General features: G+C 41.6%; 1 protein-coding gene across 25 annotated transcripts in view; it reads right to left on the bottom strand.

The window, feature by feature from the left end:
* LOC109624416 (unconventional myosin-IXAa-like) overlaps positions 1-17,708 on the bottom strand; it is a 137,870-nt gene extending 120,162 nt beyond the window's left edge. For 19 of the 25 annotated variants that reach the window (XM_069528343.1, XM_069528345.1, XM_069528346.1 and 16 more), the window contains exon 1: positions 17,382-17,708. The gene's annotated coding sequence lies outside the window, so the exon portion shown is untranslated. The remainder of the gene's footprint in view (positions 1-17,381) is intronic. The other 6 variants (XM_069528339.1, XM_069528354.1, XM_069528353.1 and 3 more) reach the window with 2 other exon arrangements.
* Between the last annotated feature and the right edge of the window lie 3,669 nt (positions 17,709-21,377).

The raw sequence follows: 21,377 nt of genomic DNA on the forward strand, positions 1-21,377 counted from the left end.
AGTGTGTGTGTAGATATCAATGACGTGGATTAGGTACACTCCATTTAGTCCCAAGAATGCAGCCATTAGGCCAAACACATCTCTCACAAGGATGAGCCTCAGGGCACATTTCAAAAAACAGGGTGTTACGGAAGACACACACACACACACACACACACACACACACACACACACACACACACACATACACACACACACACACACACACACACACACACACACACACACATACACACACACACACACACACACACACAGCTATATTCTATGAATTTCCACATACATGAGGATGAGGAAATGAATTATACAAAGGCCATGTGCACTGGGTACAGGAAAGAAGAACACATCCTCATCAATAAATCACATAAAGAAGGGATAAGGTAATGGAGAGGAAGACTTTGCCACCACAAGGGCTTTCACAGTCAAATGCATGATCTGCTCATGTGCAACATGCTGCATCCACATCAGCAGTCAGGTACAGAGAGTATAGAACAGTAAGTAAATCTTCTGCACTGAATAACTGCATCAACTTATATATTTGTTGTTTGTCAGTTATCATTAGCTAAGTGGATTTCTTCTCTACTCAACCCAGTGTTAAGTGACTAACAGAAATGGACCTCTCTCCACTTCCTTTAAAGATCAACCATAAACTCTAATCATATTGCACACACGCGTATAGAAACAAACAGTGAGTCGCCCACATTAAAATGTGCAGCTGAATAAAATGTGACAAAACTCTACATCAGTTTATTCTTTTTACCCTCCATGCACTCTATCCATCCATCCATCCATCCATCCATCCATGACCTCTTATCCTGTTCAGGGTTGGCATGCAGTGGGTATTTGGCATGAGCATCCATGTGTGCATTTCTACTTTATCCACCCTGCACTGTTGAAGTAGCATAAATTAAAGATAGAATTAAACCTAAAAACAAATAAGTATTTTCACATTATTTTATTAGATTTTGTTGACTGACTAATATATCAATTGACTGATTGATGTCAACTGATTAAGCCCCTAATATTTCCACTGCCTGAAATATGTGCTTCACATCTGAGAGGCAAAGATGCATAAAACAACAAGTCTGTTATTAAAACAAACCACAGTTTCAACATATTCTCATATCATGATCATTTTATCGGAAAAGAGATATTGACTGAACTTTTAGATGTTTAAATTTCTAAATATTTTTTGTTTATTGTATTTTTTTATTATGTTTTCTTTACTTTCTTCAATATGTTCTCTGAATATTTTGACATTCAATCATTTTTTGTTGTGACCTAAGATTTCCATCCTTGGCAATGCCTGCTACGTTCTGCTACGCTCCATCTTTACGTTCTACTGTTAATGTTGTCACTTATGTTAAATATTGTTTCTTGTAAATTGTGTTTAATCTTTCTGTTCAAATTTCCTGTGTCTAATTCATTTGTTGGTGGAACAACCGAGTTTCCCAGCAGGGATCATTAAAGTTTCATCTGGAAACACACACACACGTCCAACACATTGCTGGCAAGACATCAGAATGCAGAACTGGCAACTTACACATGTGCACACACACACATTGTGAAAACAAAAGGCACATCTAATCACACACACACACACACACACACACACACACACACACACACACACACACACACACACACACACACACACACACACACACACACACACACACACACACAGTCCACAAGGAGATCTCGACATGTAGCGCAGACACCGTCTCCCCTCCCCCCCACTCTTTCCTCCATCTAGCCACCAAATCCACTTAGAGGTCTGTGTGTGTGTGTGTGTGTGTGTGTGTGTGTGTGTGTGTGTGTGTGTGTGTGTGCGCGCACGCGTCGCATTGATTGTTTTCTCTCGAGCGGCAGCTGCTCTGTCTCGACCACCTAATCAACTGTCGGACAGGCAGAGATGGACTGAGGAGGTCTGAGTTGTAGATTTCCTTCAGTAATGAACAGATCCTCAGGATTGTTCAGTTTAAACACAAGCGTACAGAATTTTTAAGAACAAACCATTGTATCTAGATATCTAATAGATGTCTTGTTATTAAGTTATTTTGATATTTTCCAGTACTTGAAATTTGGCCTTGGTTTTTGCCACTTCAGTCTCCACATGACCCTGATACGTCTCACATTGTCTCCAGATGTAATCCAAGCAAAGCATTTCAGGATCCTCATCACTGCATCAGCTGATACAGACAAATGTATCGGACGTGTTGCAGTGTTTTCCACACTTAAGGTTCTACTGCAGACATAACATTCCCTTTTTTATGCAAACACATGGAGTAAAAAAGTACATTTCTGATGTCTATAGCTTTGTAAATTCAGTTCAGCATCTCTGACATGACTGTTTTAAAACGTAAAGAGTTAGTTTTCAAGTGTGATCAGGGTTATAACTGTAATCAGCAGAGTTGAAGAACAGTAACCTTTTTATTTTGGGCTCTTGTGTTTGTGGGTGTGTCTGGAGACAGATTAAAGATCTAGAAATGGTGCCCTGTTTTTAGTCTACACTGTTTAAAGGTCCAGTGTGTAAGATTTAGGTGAAAGGGATCTATTGGCAGATATTGAATATCTTTTAATTGTGTTCACCTGAGCACACACTAAAGAGTCAGCATCATGTCCAAAGAAGCTGATTTGAGATCCTCCTCACAATTCACCACAAGCAAGTGGGCGCGTTGATGACTTTTCTAACGCGTGACACAAGCAAAAAATAAAAACAAAACACAAACATCTCAGGATGAAAAGGCGGTGCCATACACGTAAAGAGCTTAAGGTGCCAGGGCCGACGCCAGCCTCTGCCTGCGGCTCCACCCCTCACCTGAGCACTCTGGATATTTCTGTGTTTTTGTGAACGCGTCTGAGCGTCTGAATCTCCTGCTGCGTTGTGCATGTGCGAAAGTAAACTCTGGAGAAAGTCCAGCCATTTTCCACGGACATCCTCAGAAGGTCATGTCTGAAAACGGTTAATGTAACATTTGTTGAACAGGGGCAATAAGGTGGTGGGTAAAAATAACAAGCAATACAACTACAAAACAATTTGTACATTCCGTACGTAAATAATCCTGACTGTCATTTGGTTTTGCAAAGACTGAATGATGTTGTTCATCCAGTTTGAGTTTAAGGATGTGTCCGGTGAGAGTGTGTGAGTGTGTGTGTGTGTGTTTGTGTGTGTGTGTGATGACCCTTCATTCTCACCCATTTCACACCCTGCTCAGACTCAATTAATCCCCACTGTGTTGTTTTTCACTTACATACACACAGAGACGAACGTGCACTCGCGCACGCACACACAGTCACCGATCCACCTTCACCCCTCGTTTGTACACACTCTCTGGTGAGACTTTTCAGCGCCGTGACAACAGCCAACCACATCGCAGCTACTCAGAAACCACAAGCCAATTGTCCGCTTCCCTTCATTCATCTCTGGCCAATGAGAGTGCACCGTCTGCTTCTTGTTTTACATGAGCAGCTTTCATTACTGTTTTAGATGAGACTGTATTGCTGCTGCTGTTCTGCTCTCCTTATTATAGCAAAGAGCTTCTGCTGCCTCAGAGGAAACAAGAGCTTTTCATTAACAACACAGCTGGTAAGACGACTGACTGCATCTTAAAATATTGCAATAGAGTCAACCTTTCTAAAGCCAGCCGTCATTTACAGATCATTAATACAACAAAAACATGACCAAATACATCACACTTCTTAAGAAAACCAGAAGCAAACTGCTGCAGCCAAACATGGGTTTTCATTTTACTGCAAAGAAAATCATTCTTACCTGCTGCTGAGTTAAATAACAGAGGAAAACACCTTTCTGGAACAGTGACCCTCATTGATACCAACTCACTGCTTATTCCTGAGCCAATCAGTGAGTGAGTCTGGCTCCTAGCAACTGCTGCGTGTGAGGGAAAGCTGAAGAGGAATGAATGAATGGATGAATGAGTGACTGTATGATCAGCAGTGGAGGAAAGACTAATCAGGTCCAGGCTTTGAAGGTGTGAGAGCACTGCTCACGACGGCTTCATTAACAAGAGCTTCTGACTGTTGCTGAGCTGCTTTAAGGCTACAAGTAATGATTACTGTTTGTGTCAATTAATCAATTTAATCATTTAAGGTGAAGTCTTCATATTTGTTGTTTTGGTCGACCATCAGCCTAAAATAAACAATTTACAAAAGAAGAAACCAGATATTTGGTGGAGAAAACCACAAGGACTATCGTGTTTGCTTGATAAATATCTTAGAAAATAAATTGAATATCAAATTGTTGGCAAAAAAAAATTGCCAACAATCAACTGATTGTTTCTGCTCTAAAATGCTTTCGAAAAAGATTTCTGTTTTGTTGTAGATGCTAACTGTTATGTTCAGCATGGCATTGTATGCTACAGCATGCGTATATCATGGCATGATAGATAAACATATTCATTAGTCTATAAATCTCAGAAAATGTGTTATATATACTATATTTATTCTAAGAAAAACACTACAACAAAAGCTTTGCCTCATCTGAACAACAGTCCAAACTCAGAGAAGCACTGAAAGTCTTCACAATGAGAGGCTGGAAAGAGATTATTTTTATAACCATAAAATTATCATTAAAAACGGAAGGAAGAAGCAGAAAGTGATGTGATGTATGAGTCTAAATGAATTCATGACTCAGTTATGAACATGATTGTTATTGTAGCTGGACAAGCTCTAGAGAAAACAGATGATAATGGAAGCAATAAAGAACAATGACTGTGTGACATGCCACATGACTGCATTTTAAAGTGTTTTAACCACATGTGCATGGCTCCTCTGAGGGAGCAGACAGAACCTCATAACCACTAGTAAACTGAGTGCTTTACACAACACAAGACAGTGAAGGGAAACGACAAGAGAGGATATCTGCAAATCTGAAAACTGCAGTGTTGGATCTGCACAAGATGTGTCTTTGAGCCACTGCACCACCGTCTCGTACCTGCTATATTCGTATTGTGGAGTCCCAGTTTAGAGATGAGAAGTAGGACAGACGACAGGACAGAGCCACTTTGAGACAACCTTGGCAGAATGACTAAGCTTTTAGGGCCAGAAAAAAAGAGAAGCACAGAGGAAGAGAAGGAGAGCAGGAGAGACATGAAGGAGAGCCTGGACAAAGAGAAGAGAATGAAAAAAGAAGATGTACTTGCTGATATTTCTCAGTGCAGATTTCAGCACTATATTTGATATGTTGACCTAAAACTTAAAGCTTTATTTTCATTATTAATTTGTCTTTGAATTATTTTCTAATTTAATCATTTGGTCTGTAAGTCAGCTGGGAGCAGTGAAAGATACATCTCACAAGAAAGCATCAAATCGTCTTGTTTTGTCCAACCAGCAGTGCAAAATCCAAATATCTTGTATTTACTATAATGTAAAACCAAATCAATCTTAAAAGTCTTACAGTTAAGATCTTGAACCATTCAATGTTTTAAATGTTTTGCATGAAAAAAGGGAAATAAAAACCAGTTGCTGACTAGTTTGACCTTAACTTTGCATAACATGGAGTGTCAGGTTGCCAGGTGGTTAAGAAGCACATAACTGTTAAATCCCTGGTTCAGTTGTGGCCAGGGGCTTTGTTGCATGTCAACCCCCTTCTCACTCTCCCACATACACATTTCCTCTGTCTTCAGTTTTCAGATAAAAAATACGTCACAATTATATATATAGTGTGTAAGATTCAGGTGAAAGGGATCTATTGGCAGAAATTTAATGTAGAATAATCCTCATGATGTTTTCACTAGTTCATTTCATCTAAATTGTATGAATTTTAGTTTTCTTTACCCCGGAAAAGGTCCTTTATATTTAAATACTTTATATTTAAATACTTTATATTTACATGGAGGGGTCCTCTCTAAGGAGGCCACCATGTTTTTTTACATTAGTCCAGACTGGACAAACTAACACCTTTTGAGTTTTTATGACAACTGAAGCTGCCACAGGTTCTTTTTCATGTTTGGAAGGAGAGGGAGAGGTGAGGAGTGTTCAGCTGCAACATGCAAATTCAACACTAGATATCACTAAATTCTACACACTGTAACTTTAAACAATCTATCTGACAAAAGAGTGTTTAAACAACATTTCAAAATGCATTCTGCAGTTTTAACTATGAGCACATTCTAGTTGGTGTTCGGTTTTATGCACACCTACACTGACCAATAAGCTGATGTATTAGAGCAGTGGTGGACAACAGAGAGAGCTCAGACTTCCTTTGGTGCTTCATCAAACTGAGTGTGCCACACCCAAGTCCTCTGGTCGCAGACTGCTTTGTTCTGGCCACTGCAGCCTCTCTCTGTCTCTCTTTCTAACACACACACACACACACACACACACACACACACACACACACACACACACACACACACACACACACACACACACACACACACACACACACATACACACACACACACACACACACACACACACACACACACACACACACACACAGCCAACAGCATATTGGAACAAAGCAGTGGTAGAGAGTAGGTCACAAGCTTGTCTTGCCTGTCTTTCACATCGTGCATGTACGGTATTCAAATTCCTCTCGTGTGTGTTTCTGCAGCCAGCGCTCCTCAGAAGGCCGTCATTTGGCTACGACTCCCAACCCGCAGCCAGTCCACGCTTACAGAAACCAGACGCTGCTCGCAAACTAACTGACAGTGCAGACGGCACAAATATGAGACAAGCACTTATTAAAGACAGTAATTCAGCTCTCAGGGAAGTGACACGAGCGCTGAATAACGCAGCCTCCCGGGTCCGCAGGCACCCTGTCAAAAACAGCTGCACCGCAGATGTTAGTGAGATGTGACATTATCGGCTGCCTCGGAACCTCAAAATGACACAGTGCTAAATGCAGAGGGGCAAGAGTTTTTCTTGCGCCTGATCAACTCTCAGGCGTTTTTTCACAGGCTGGCTGGCTTTAGACAAGTGTGGCTGGCTGAGCTAGATCTGTCAATCTGAAAAACGGCTCCATCAGTCTGCTGCTAACAGTGAGACAAACAATGCAAGCGTCAGCATCGGAGATGAAACACAGGCGGAGAGCTTGCGCTGACCACCTGAACCCACGGAGAGACTGTAAGGCTGCATTCACACATGCACTGAGCTCCAGATCATCTCCTGACATCCTCCAGAGGGGCTGCAAGTGAGAACGCAAATGATTGAGTGAGAGGCTCCAGAATTTCTTTGGCGTTTCCTGTAGTGATCCTAACCCTACCCAAAGAGTGAGTCGATGTGAGAACACAGGAGGAGAATTCACCATGAGCAAGTGGGCATGTTAATGATGTTTCTAACACACAACAAATGAAAAAATGAAAAAAACTAAAACAATACAAATATTTCACACTGAGGTAAGATGACAAGAGAGCTTTTGGTTTTAGGGCTTAATAGAAACATGTGATCTCCGCAGCAGCATTAATACTTTATGTCCGGCCTCTGATTGCTGCACCAACCCTCACCTGAACACTCAGATTTTGTTGTTGTTTTGGAAAGCAGAAAATCTCCGGAGAAGGTCCGGATACAATTATGCAGAAATCCTGCTCAAGTGAGAGTTGAATTATTTTATCAATAGTCACTTAATGTTTTCATCATATTTTCCCACTCACCAACGCACATCATAACCGACTGCAGCATCACAACATTTCACAATGGAATAAATAGTATTTGAATATGTTGCAATACTCGTGCACGCAGCCTCCGAGCCGCTGCAAATTTTCTGTGGGTTTCTCAGACTGATGACCAGCTGCAACACTCCCGGCTTGGCTTCTGGCTGCACTCAGCTGCTCAACTCATGGTCTAAATACAAAAAAAGCAGTATCCTGAGTTGGTAAACAAAATGATTAATATGATAGTTTATCGATTGTTGCAGAGGAATTCTTTTGGTGTGTTCTCCAGTGTGTGGGACCTCTGGCTGCAAGGTCAGATGAGACACTGTGACCTCAAGGCTTTCAGGGATTCAGAGAACTGATCAAAGACCCTTTAAAGGAGATGACTGCTGGCGTAAAACATGGACAGAGGTCATATGGATCATGTGGATGGGCTCTGTGAACACCACACCACCCAGAAGTGAACAGAAGAAGAGATAAACCAGGAAATTTCTCTTTTGCATCTTTAAGGCACAATACAGATTCATTATAATAGTATTGCATTTATTAAGATGATAACATTAGTTGTGTATGCAAACTTAACCTGTGCAATGAGGGATAATCGCTTCAAAGCAGCTTTAATCAATACTTTTATTGATCAAATATCTGTGTACTGTGAATAAAGGAGAAAATGACAGGGAATCATCATCTGAACACTTTAACTTTCTTCTCGGTTTTGGGGAGTTTTTTAACAGTCGATTATCTCATTGTTTTGGTTTCACCGACCCGCAGCTTTATTGTTTTGGTTCACCACTCTAATCAGTGTTGTTGCCAGATGCACCAGCTGCTTTCGGCAAAAAGCACAAAAAACACAACCTGCTCAGCACTGAACAGCAGACAGGCGCAGTTAGCGACTAGCTGGGGAACATAATGGAGCAATTATCATCCAGAGAGCCAGATATTTCCTGGACTCCATCAACATTTATCAGCTGCGCAGAAACTCAACTTCAAACTATAGTACTGACGTGAAGAATCTGTGTCTTCTGGATGTGTTATTAAGTAATTTAAGTTTGTGCATCAACTTAAAAGATGATGAGATGTAAACACTGTATAGAAAAATACATTTTTCGAAAATGTAAAAAAAAAAAGGTGGGGGGGGCAAACACCTTCAAATTGCATTTTTAAACCTTTGGTTATTGTAAATGTTTTTATACAGACACAAATACAAATATTTAGCTATATCTGTTTATATATTTTGACAATCAATTATTCTTTTTTTAATCTGTAATTTCTCATTATATTGATTTATGGATTACAACAATATTTAGTATAAGTTATTTTTATATATTTTGTATATTTTTTTGCATTTCAACTTAATTCAAAAATAAATAAAATAATATTTAACATTTCTGTGAATTTTTGTTGAATATAAGATTGACAGTCATGTTTTCCTAAAACACTAAACTAAACTCCAATACAAACAGTACCCACCCAAACAGATCAACTGAATCCAGCTGCATCTTTTACCACATTTAACTACCGACACAGAGAAGCACACATTAATGCTTGTCGTGGTTCAGTCTGTATCTGGGAACCGCCTAACTTCTGCCGGAGGACTTAAGTTGGAACTCTTGGAACTGGATCTGGATAAGATGCTGCTCACATGATTCCTAAGATCCATGATCGTAAATACGAGTCTCGACCATGCAAGCAACCAGACGATATGAGCCGTGCAAAAAGATTTGAAAATTTGCGACAGCAAAGGCTGCTTTACATTGTAACTGACACATGGTTTTGCTGCTGAAATATCCTCAGACAGGCGATAACACATTAATCTTTGAATTGTTTTTCTTATTCTGCCTTTTTTAAATTAAATTTAAATCAAAAGCTGATTGTTTCTTACTTCCCGGTTCTCTATGATGTTCCTGAAATGAGTCAACGGAAATAAAAAAGAAGAACATTTGAAAATAAAATGTGTGAGATAGTGAGTAAGGTTGAACACATGCCACTCCGTAGAACAAATTCATTAGAGGCCAGAGATGACTTTGTATGTGAAAACAATGTTTATTAAAAGCATATCATACTAATAACCTTGTTAGGCATCATGTTCTTATAAGTGATGAGAAATGGTGAGTGAAATGAGGGGGAAACCAACAAAACTGAATGGACACACTGCAAATAGAAGCCAGCAGAGTCATATGACAGCCAGAGGCATTGTTCTAATGAGCAGAGAGATGTCTGACTGTACAATGCACTATTTGTAAGGAATCCTTCAACATGTATCAATGCCTACACTCCTTCTCTTAATCCTCCCTGTTCCCTTCTCTCTCTCCCAGTCTCTCCATCTGTAACCATCCGAGCAGGACGGAGGAGACGCTGCTGGCTGCTCTTTGCCCGGCAGCAGTGCCAGGGGGGCAGATCTGTGGCCTCACCAGCCGCTGCCTGTTGCAAGAAACACGACTGAGCGCTGCAATTCTCCTTGTCACAGTAACTTCAGCGAAAAAACCTGCACGAGGAATGCAGTCTTTAAATGGTGTTAATGCCTAAAGCAGTGACAGCCATAGTACCAAGTTAAATTAATAATACAAAGAGATGTGAGGTGCGATAATGGACGCAGAAATTCAACGAGGGCTTGGCTTTGATGGCAACAAACAGCAGCGCGCTGTTAAGAATCAAGCCATGCTAGAATCAAAAGGACGTTGTGCTATCAGGCTAACAATCCGCAGCACTGACACATATTGTACTACAGCGACTCGTTTGAAGAAGTCTGAGGAAAACGTGATGTTAATATCGTCAGACAGCTGCACAAGATTCCTCGCCGGCTGTCTTTTTCTTCTTTTGGACATAGGTTCTTTGAGTGTCATTTTCCTAAGAGCGCGTAGAACAGAACAAGGAAAATGTGTTTACGGATTAATCTCGATTTAAAGAAGGAGAAAAGGTGCCTCAGTGATTCCGCACTCAATATGGTGGACTTCACTAAAACACTTAGACTTTGTCTATCTGTGACAAATCACCTTCAGTCGTCATGTCACATGAGTGTCACAAAGGTCAGCGGGTCACCAGGCAGCTTCAACTGGCAGCATGACCTCAATAAATATAACCAGACAGCTGCACCGCCTATCCATTTTTTTATTTTGGACATTTGAGTGTTTTTCACTTTCAGAAAATGTAAACCGGAACAAGAGATGTGTGTTTGTGAGCTAAACTCTGCTATGGAGGAAGTTTTTAAAAGAGAAAATTTCACATTAACACTTAAAGACTCTAATCTATTTATCTATCTATCTATTTATCAATCAGAGCATCAACACCGTGACAAATCCCTTTCCGTCGTCACGCCACGAGTGCCAGTCAGCAGCTCACCTGGTGGCCTCAACTAGCAGCATAAACAGCAGAAGAGTGTCAGCGGTCACGTTTCCACTGAATAATCCATCTGACTGTCAATATGCAGAAGGTGTGTAGAATCCTCTACAGATGTTAAAATGTGCAGCTGTGTGCATGTGTGGGCCAAAGTGTGTTTATCAGGAACAAATCTCACCAGCTGTGGCCCAAAAGGAAGTGACCGTCCTCCTTACATGACATTATCTAAAAGCTGCCAGCGGTGCATTTCTGTGGGCATTCCACCCCAATTAGGGTTGAGTATTGCTAAATCGATACTTTTAAACAGTGTCAGTGCCTAAACGGTGCCAGAACCAAAACTTTTTTCATTTCAAACAAAAGCACAAAATGACAGTTGACGATAAAAGCGTTTTTTTTTTGGTTTTTTTGTTAAGGCTAATTAGAATTATAATTTAACAATAAATAACAGTTTCAGTACTTATACAACAAATGACTCTGCAGCTCCAAACATCAATCGTCTCCGCACTACCTTTCTCCTTTATCCCCTATGTTAGCTGTGTTCCTCTCTTTACACGTCCTGCCTCAGAATCCTTTCACATGAAACACAGCCACACTTTCAACCTTTTAGCGTTGGGCTTTTTGTTGTTGTGCCGCTTTGAGTTTGAGGTGTCTACTAGCTGACTGAAGGCTAACGTTACTTGCTGCCACCAGGGTTAAGTTTAATGCTAACTCGGCACGTGTGGTAATGTTTATGTTGCCTGTAAGCAGAGAAACTATTTCAGTTCATAGCTCAGGCACCATAATTTCTATTGGGATTCAGTCCGGCCATGTAAGAACCAAGCCCTCGATGCAATAGTCAATTTTCCAGTTCTTTCTGACTTCTATTATCTGTAACTCTCAGCTTCAAAACCAATGGCTCCAAAAGAAGATGAGAAATCCTATTTTCACTTTTAAACAAGTGTCCCTCTGGGTACTGTTGTATTTCTTTAGAATAACTCAAATAGGAGGATTTTCAGCTGTGGATTGATACAACAAAAATGTCCTCTTTCCTCCAGAGAGTATTTACTGCAGCAGGATGAATTGAAAGAATGTGTTCACCAGTTCAGCAATGAGACTATTTTGTGTGTTAGGAATGAGGCGCCAGAGACGAATGAGATATAATATATCAGGCATTGAAAACAGACAATACTTGTTTGTGGAAGGAATATAGGTTGGTTTGAGCTTTTTTATGCATTTGCTTATATTAAATATCATCAGACATATCCTTTAAATGAATAGAATTCTGTACATGAAAAAATATTAATGTCCATCAATATCAAAGAGTGTTCACCAAACTGAAAACACTCAAGAGACATAAAAAACATGATGTGAGGAAATGACATTTACTCTGCTGACAGAGGGCTCAATTGTCCATAATGCACTGCAGTACTTCATTATAAGATTTGATCCATGAAAAAAAGGTAAACTGGGCTACTGTCAAACTTTAACCTTGTGTAGATTTTCTCACTGACAAAGGCCAGTGGCAACAATGGAAACCTGACTACTTTACTGTAGTATCTTCTCAAGTCTCCTCTAGTCTGTGTCAATACAAAGACAGATGCTATTTGAGGTGCACACACACACACACACACACACACACACACACACACACACACACACACACACACACACACACACACACACACACACACACACACACACACACACACACTCCCCATTGTAAAAAGCTCTATAAATACACCTGCTTCGAGATGCATATATCCGCACTGACATGATAACATTGACCTCATCCTGGTATTGTCTTACATGAAGCCTTGAGCGCTGCAGCAGCAGGTCTGAACGTGATTCGACTGCTCAAGCAAGGACACTGGGATCCAGTGGCGACCAGCGTCTTAAAACACAACCATTTGGCGGGAACCCATCAGCTCAACACAGAAATGCAGGTCAGTGGGTTTGTGGATTCTAATTTTCAGTGGTTTACAGTAGACAGGCTCTTTAGCTCCTCCTCCTTAAACCTTCTGATGAGCTTATGTCCATGATCTAGTACATCAACATCATCACAGCCTGCGGACCATGAGAAATCTCCAAGAAACGTCAGTTAGTATGAAACAAGGGTCACACATGGGCCAACTGATAAACTAAGTCAAGCCACGTCAACCGTATAGTTTTACAAGTCCTTGATGTTCTCATCTACAGATAAATCAGTAATCTTCAGGTGAAACTCAGTATTTCATGTATTCAGACTTCACGCCTTTCATTCCTCCAAGCAAACATTCACTGCTGTTTCAACCCCGAGAAATGATGTTGATGTGAACATACAACAGAAAAGACATTTTGAAGGAAAAATGAGAAGATGTTGTAAATGAATGTACATTGATCAGCCATAACATTAAACTCGACCACCACGAGGCCCCCTTGTGAAACCACTTAAATTCACTAGATCCAGATTACTATTTTAGATATGCACAGGGTTGCGCAACCTCATAAATATCAGTCCCATGTCTCATGTCTGAGACCCATGAATTATTCTCTGAGGAATCAATAAAAAATGTCCTACCACAAAATGATAAAGAAAATATGAAGAGAAAAAATCCTGGATCCACACCAAAATGTTTGGGTTCTCCCTTGATCTGCATCCTTCCACCAAGTTTTGTGGAAATCCATTCAGTAGCTTTTGCGTAATCCTGCTAAATAACCAACAAACAAATGCAGATAATCTGATAAACAGAGACTAAACATGTCAAGAAACTCTCAGGATAGAAACTTGGGTCTGTGAAAGTCCAAGTCCACCCATCCCTCCCTGTCCAACCACCTCCCAGCACTTCAGTCACTCTGGGGAAAAAAACATTGCCTCTGAACATAACCCAGCCTGCCATTACATTTGTCAGCACAATGTAATTTGGAGAATCGCTTGGTACTCAGAGACAGGGCTGACTCTTTCAACTAAGGGCGCGTTCACATCTAACATGTCTGCGGAGGTTCAAACAAACCAACTGCAGAAGCTGCCTCTGTTTTCACATGAACTCTTCTGCCGTTCATTTGTGGTGTGAAAACAAAGCAGATCAACCACAGAATGTTGTAAAACCAGATATGTGATTTTAACATGAAGCCAAAAGCTAAACATCTGTCTGTTGATTGAGAATCGTCTTATCTTATGGCAGCCTATGTATTTATGCAGGATGATTTAACAACCATATGCCTGTCACTGTGAGGGCAGGGATTAAAACAGCAACACCACATGTGGGAGATTATCATTTTAAAAGTGAGGAAGCTCGGCTATTCCCAACTAAACCTCAATAATATTACAACACTGATATGGCACTCAGCACAGCGTATATACCTTTTCACCAAGTTTCATGGAAATCCTTTTGTTTTTTTTGTTATTTGCTTGCGACAAAATCACCATCAAACAAACCTACTATCTTTTTCCCGCCTGTTTATATGTATTCATCTCATCTCTTGTTCTCACTTCTCTCAGTAGTCACCTGGTGGCTGGCAGCCTTTCAGGTCGCAAATCTCACCCCCTCCATGTTAGCAGATGGGACACGGAGCATATTGATCTAATCAAAGATGTTTTCTATCATTTTAGGTAGTTCTTATCACACTGTTTGTTCAAGTGCTCATTTTTCCAGTAAGTCTGGTTTAAACTGGTTATTTGATACTGTTCAAACAAGGTGAAACCTCATGATTGACAGCTGAGAGTGTGGGTCCATCCCCCAATCGCTACTGCACAGGTTCCAGCTCATAATGCGCAAGATGACAGCATTTGTATCTGGAAAATGTTGCCACATTTGTGGGTAATTAAAGGAAGTGGTGATGCATCCTCCATCGTTATTTACAGTCTATGGTTCATCGTTAACAGACGACCACAAATACGTTCTTACACCCTGTCATTGAAACTTCATGAGTCAACCAAGTAGAAACAACCTTCTTGAAAGTTAAGTACATTTTCATTTCCAAACCCAGTTCTCAAGTCTTTGAATTTCATTTTCCAATCAGACCTCAGTGGAAAGGCTTCATACATGAAAGCAGCCTTGTTTCTCCTCTTGACTCTGTGTTCATAAATACTGAATGAACAGCTGACAGCAGACCTGTCACAAAGTGTCTGGTAAACAGGAACTAGATGTTGAGATGAACATCCCATAATGTTGAAGGAGCAGCTACAGTCGGAGAGATGCTCAGGAAAATGTCCACTCTGTAAGAATCCTTCGAAGGGTAGACAAAAAGGATAAGCTGTTGCCTTGTAGGTGATCACTGTTGTGTTTGTTCTGACTGTGACGGGGCAGAAACAGTCGCAGGCTCTTCTTCTGCCGTGACGTCTTCAGCTGTCACATGTTTAAAAGCGAGGAATTTCTGAGCGGCTTTTAAGCTGCTCCGCTGCGTTCATGGGTACATTGGCTGGCCGGCTGGAGCTGTCAAAGCAATGTTTTCAGTCATGCTCTCCAGGGCTTTGCCACTTACATAATAAGCTGAATGAAATGTTAATGTCAGCAAAGTTGACATCGCAATAAGGGAATTCTGTTCTAACTGAACTGGCAGCAGGAAGGGGGGACGAGTCAGATGAGTCAACTGCAGACCACCTCAACAAGGTGAGACGCTTTCCTAAAACTGTCCTGGCATTTCAAAATAATGCACCTGTACTGACTGTCACAGGTCGGCAGGGACTCGTGACGTGCACGCTCAGTTCTTTGGTGCTGCTGCTCGACACGAGCCCCTTAGAGCCACAGGGGGAGGAGGAGTAGGAGGAGGGTGGGTCTACTCTTGAAGCTTCTCGTCTCGTGGACAGAGACCTTAGGGGCAGTTGTGGTCTGGACTGGTCTGACTGAGGTCATGTTTTAACATGTCAGCTGGACTGAAAACAGCCTCATTTCAGCTGCAGCTGAAGCCTGACTAACAAACCCACGTAGCTTGCTATTTTTAGCTCTAAACTGAGTAAGGATCACAAGTAAGGAATATGTTAGTTATCAAATCATCCGCTGATTATATTCCCAAAACCAAAGGTGACATCTTCAAAAATGTCCTGTCTTGTCCCAAACTCAGAGTCCCACGAGTCCAAACTAGCGATCCAAAATATTCAATTTAACACCATTTATGAAGGAAAAGAGCATCACAGAAGCTGGAATCAGAAAATCTTTGGCATCCTTTCTTAAATAATTGATAAAACAAATAAAATACATATCAAATTACCTGATTCATTTTCTTTCAATTTAACAATCAATTAAAACTGTTGCAGCTGTATTTCACATAAAAGTTGCCATAGATAGATTTTTGCTCTTTAAATCTTGCCATCATAACCTCTATCACTTCTTCCTGCTGAATTTCCAGGCTATTTAATCACGTTCACAATATTACAGCACTCTGATTTGTAGAACCGCGGTTTTAAGTTTTAAAGCTTTAACAATAAATGTCTTAACATTCCCTGTATCATTGCAGCTGACGTGTTCTTTTCACTTGTAGAAGAAGGTTAATTTACGTCTTGACAACTACCAATTCAGTCCATCATGAGTTCATCTGTTGATCCTGTATCAATACATCAATCATGACCTGCTTTGTCCGCCTAACAGTCTACAGCCCAAATCTACTGTGACATTAGAAGACCAGTGAATATGAACATCTGAGAGGCTCAAACTGTTTATTCCCCCAGTCAATCACTTACTGATTAACCAGCTCGTGTCATAGGAGCTGCATGTTTCCTCTTTGTGACAACAGGCCCTTCATTCTCCTCTGACACGGGTGACTTATCAACACGGTGTCATATGCTCTAACATTAGCAGGCCACACACCACACAGCCTCATCCGCAGCAGTGTGGAGACTTTGCAGCAGCAGCAGTGTGATGTAAGCAGCATCACACATGACGAACAAACATGTCAAAACAATCCATCACAAAAACCCTGCAGCTTTTACAGCATCAGCTTCATCACCACCACCCTCATCATCATCATCATCATCAGACAGATCCACTCAGAGCTCCAACAATGAACCGAACCAGCTCTGCATGCATCGAGCTCTGTGCACATTTACACCAGTGCGTCACATTTATTACTACACACACACACGCAGACAGACACACACACACACACTGCAGACCAGATGTGGCGCCCAGCATTACCTTCACTGGGCAGCATCTGTCTGCAGCTGCACATTTACGCATTATGTAAGAAAACAGCGTGACATTCATCCGAGGCGGCGGCAGCAGGGGTGATGTGAGGGGGGGAGCGGGCCTGGGAGCCCGGGAGCCCCTGGGTGCGCACTGCTGGAAGGTGTCCCTGCCCGTGTGTATTCATGACTGTCACCGTGACACGCGTAATGAGCTGGAGGTGTACAATGCGAGCAGGAGGCTGCAGCTGGTGTGCTGACACTGCGGAGGGCATGACCATCCACCGCTCCGTGTAGCTGACAGTAACCTCCCCCGGGCTGTGAGCGCTCACTGACGGGGAGAAAGAGCTTACCTCCTCCGCTGTGCCTCCAGTCCTCCGCTCCGTTAACCTCCCTTCTTCTTCTGTTTTCTCCGACGAGGAAGAGCGGGCGAGCCGTGCGCCTCCTGTCCGCAAACACAGACTGCTGTCCCCGCAGGAAGACGCCGCACCACGTATCCGTCCGCTGGAAAAACAAAAAGGAGAAGCTCCAGCAGCAGCGAGGATACGATCCAGTTCGGTCTGCTCCTCTGTCGGAGTCCTCACCGCGTCTGTGTTCACTCCTCCCGTCACCTCGCCCTCCTCCCACCGCGCCTCCCCCCTACACGCCGAGCTGTGCGTGCACTCGCACCGCGCGTCCACGTAGGCCCGAGGGTGGGAGCGAGCCGACAGAGGTTTAATAAGAGAGGAAGAGTGTTGGAGGAGGGGGGGACTCAGGAGGAGTCTGAGTGGACACTGTCTGTCCAATGTGTGTTCACTGTGTGTCCTCTGTCTGTCCACTGAGTGTTGTCCGTTTGTGCATTTTCTGAGTGTCCAATGCGTGTACACTGTCTGTCCACTGAGTGTCCACTGAATGTACACACTGTATGTTCACTGTGTCTCCACTGAATGTCCAATGTGTGTTCACTGTGTGCCCTCTGTCAGTCCACTGAGTGTCCACTGAATGTCCAATGTGTGTTCACTGTGTGTCCTCTGTCTGTCCACTGAGTGTCCACTGAATGTACACACTGTATGTCCACTGTGTCTCCACTGAATGTCCAATGTGTGTTCACTGTGTGTCCTCTGTATGTCCACTGAATGTACACACTGTATGTTCACTGTTTCTCCACTGAATGTCCAATGTGTGTTCACTGTGTGTCCTCTGTCTGTCCACTGAGTGTCCACTGAATGTACACACTGTATGTTCACTGTGTCTCCACTGAATGTCCAGTGTGTGTTCACTGTGTGTCCTCTGTCTGTCCACTGAGTGTACACACTGTATGTCCTTAACTAAATGTTTGTTGAATAGTCTGAGAATAAAAATGTATCAAGGTTTCTGTGCTGAACATGACTGAATGTTGATTTCATAATGAAGACATTTTAAAAGCGTGGGAATTTAATGATAGTGAGTGTTTGAAGTTGAGTCATGTTCTAATAAAATTCTGGAGTATTTCTTTGACTTAATTACAAAAATGTGGAATGTTTTTCTTTTTTTCTCCTCAGGGCTTGTGTGAGTCAGTTCTCTTCTCTCACAACACTCATCCTTGTCAAAAGGGGTTTGTCAGTTAAAAGGTCAGTGTCATTCACTTTCGTTATCATTATGGGGTGTTCAGGAAACTCAGCCCTTTTTGTGGTGTATAGAAATAACATCTACAGAATCTTCTCTGAACCTAACGAGAGAAGATTTAGCAGCAGATCTCAGATGAAGAGCCTCAAGGCTGCTTACTCTTGACAGATAATACCTCTGCTGGCAGGGGACTGACACGCTTTACCTACGAGTGTGTGTGAGGGAAGAAACAGATCGCACACACTCCTCTGGCGGGTTTGAAAACAGTCCACCTGTTCTTCACAGGATTGGTTTCCAGCCTGGTGACACATTTACCAGCCAGACATTTTGAAAAGGAAATCCTCCCTTCAGCCCTGAGTGTTGGAATCCAACTCTGTGTCGTGGGGCCCTCGGCGAGCGTATTCAAGCCAGTGTCTGTGTCCGAAATGACAGGAACTTCACATAAAATAACAGAGACGATAGCTGAGGGCAGCGAGATGGATGGAAGGGAGATGAGATAGAGAAAGTAAAGGAACAGTCCGTTTTGCCTCCACCATCCAGTCAACTTGCAGTTTATCTCTATGTCTGTCAGATGTTAGATGTAAAACATGTATTGAAGCCTTTGAAGGAATTTTATAAAAGGTATTAAATGCATCACGTCGTAATAAGTGCATGAATTCTTGAGCTATTCCCAAAGTCTTGTGTTGTGAGGGCACAGACTTGACCTTTGACCACCAAACTCTGATCAGGTCGTCCTTAAGTCCAACTGAAGGTTTGTGCCAGAGGGAATGAAGTTGCCTCTGGACATTTCTGATAAATCACGTTCACAAAACGGTGATCTGATCAAACTCACGTTTGAGTCCAAGTAAAAGTTTCTTGGTGTAGAGGCATAAAGTGGATAGATTTATTTGGAAGTTCATCTTTTGTAAAATAAAGTTTTTGACGTTCACAAACACTTTTTTGCCAAGAATTAGACGAGAAAGTCAATATGAAGCTAGCGCTAACAACCAGGTAGCTTAGCTGACCATTAAGAATGGAGACAGCGGCTCTCTCCATAGGAAGCAAATCTGTATATGGGCACCGTTTGAACACTAGTTTAATTTAAATTGCACAAAAATGATGTGCATAAACCACTCTTTTTTTTTTTTTTTACACCATTTTAATTTCTAAATAAATAATTGTTGAAACTGTGCTCCAGCTGCTTGGGCATGGGCATGACATCAGTGACATTAAACATCTCTCTGAGTTGTTGCTTAAACAAATATGACAGATATTTTCCGTAGGATTGAGATCAGATGACATACTGTCTGATGCTTGCAATGATGCCTTAGATGTCCCGACATTTCAAATCCCACTGTTAATTTTACTTTGGGCCACAGTTTCACAATTATGTCTGACAATGGAAAACTGAATCGACTTTGTGACTCATGGAAACAGGAGCAAAACAAAACCAAGTTTAAAGGTATATTCACTTGGTACAGCCTGTGTCTGGTAATTTCCTGCTAACGTGGGAAATAACACACAGTTGTAAACTCATACTTACCTGGAATATTAATTAATGAGCCATTAATCACTGGCGTTACAAGAAAGGACTAATCTGTGGCCACCGAGGAAAAGAAAACTCCTGAGTGAAAAGACGAGATTTCATGTCCTGAATTAGGCTTCTACGTTTCATCTTGATGTTTTCCAATCCCCACAATGGTTTCTCCCTATGTATACACCTGTACTGATGGACTACTATAAACTATAATTATATATTATATATACCTTCTGTTTACATTACATTACAATGCACCATTTCTGTTCTATTCATATGTGCTATCTCATGTCTGCCTACCTCTTTATCTATTTATTCAATATGTGTAATTTAATCCTGTTGTGTTCAATACCCTATCGTCTGTTTGTATCACATTTATTTATGAATTCTTTTACTTTTTACTTATCTAAATTATGTTCATGAGCTGGATACAATGTACGTCAGGTTTACTGTGCATTTGTCTTGTGTTGGTCTGAATGATAAGAAGACTATTGGCCTCCAGTTTAGGAACTGTGTCGTACAGTGTAAAAATTTAGAAGTGTTGATCACATTCTGTGTAATTTAACCTTTGACAGGAAGCTGATGGAAAGTACTGAGGCTCTGCAGAGAGTTTGACTGTATGACTGTAAATGTTTGGTTTATCTGGGGATCCTTCTCCTCGCAGTGTCTGGTCATCGCAGCATCCTATATTTCACCTGAGTTTTATAGAGACCAATAAAAATCTTTGGAGCCGAACACCAGGGGATAAATAATGATTACAACAACATGAGTCCCTTTAGTGGAATCAAGCACTTAGAGGCCAAGAGTTTAGATCATTCACATGCATGAGTCCGCTTTAAGTTTGTGTGTCAAATCAACGTGCGTATTGCTCCTGAGAAGTCATAGAGTATGCAGATTCAGATTCATATATTAAAGTTTTACAAGGTAGCACACACACACTCAGGAAACTCCTCACTACGAGCCTGGGGGGGGGGCATCTCACAGACATGTCCGTCAGTTTATGGTGCAAGCCAGTGATTTATCTTGTAAAAACATGAGAAGAATCTAAATAAACACACACAGAGTGTATCTGTCCTCGGGTTGTTATCAAATGCTTTGTGTCAGCTTTGCAAATTCAGAATCGGAGCAGTAACAGTAGATCTATTAGCCATGAAACAGAGCTGTTATGGAGCTATTTTGGAAACTGTATATCCTCCAGCAGCGAGAGCATCCCTGAGGATGTATGTTTTGGGCTCAGCTCAACTGTTTA

Source organism: Paralichthys olivaceus, chromosome 7 (genome assembly GCF_024713975.1).
Source record: "Paralichthys olivaceus isolate ysfri-2021 chromosome 7, ASM2471397v2, whole genome shotgun sequence".
In the NCBI taxonomy this organism is placed as follows: Eukaryota; Metazoa; Chordata; class Actinopteri; order Pleuronectiformes; family Paralichthyidae; genus Paralichthys; species Paralichthys olivaceus.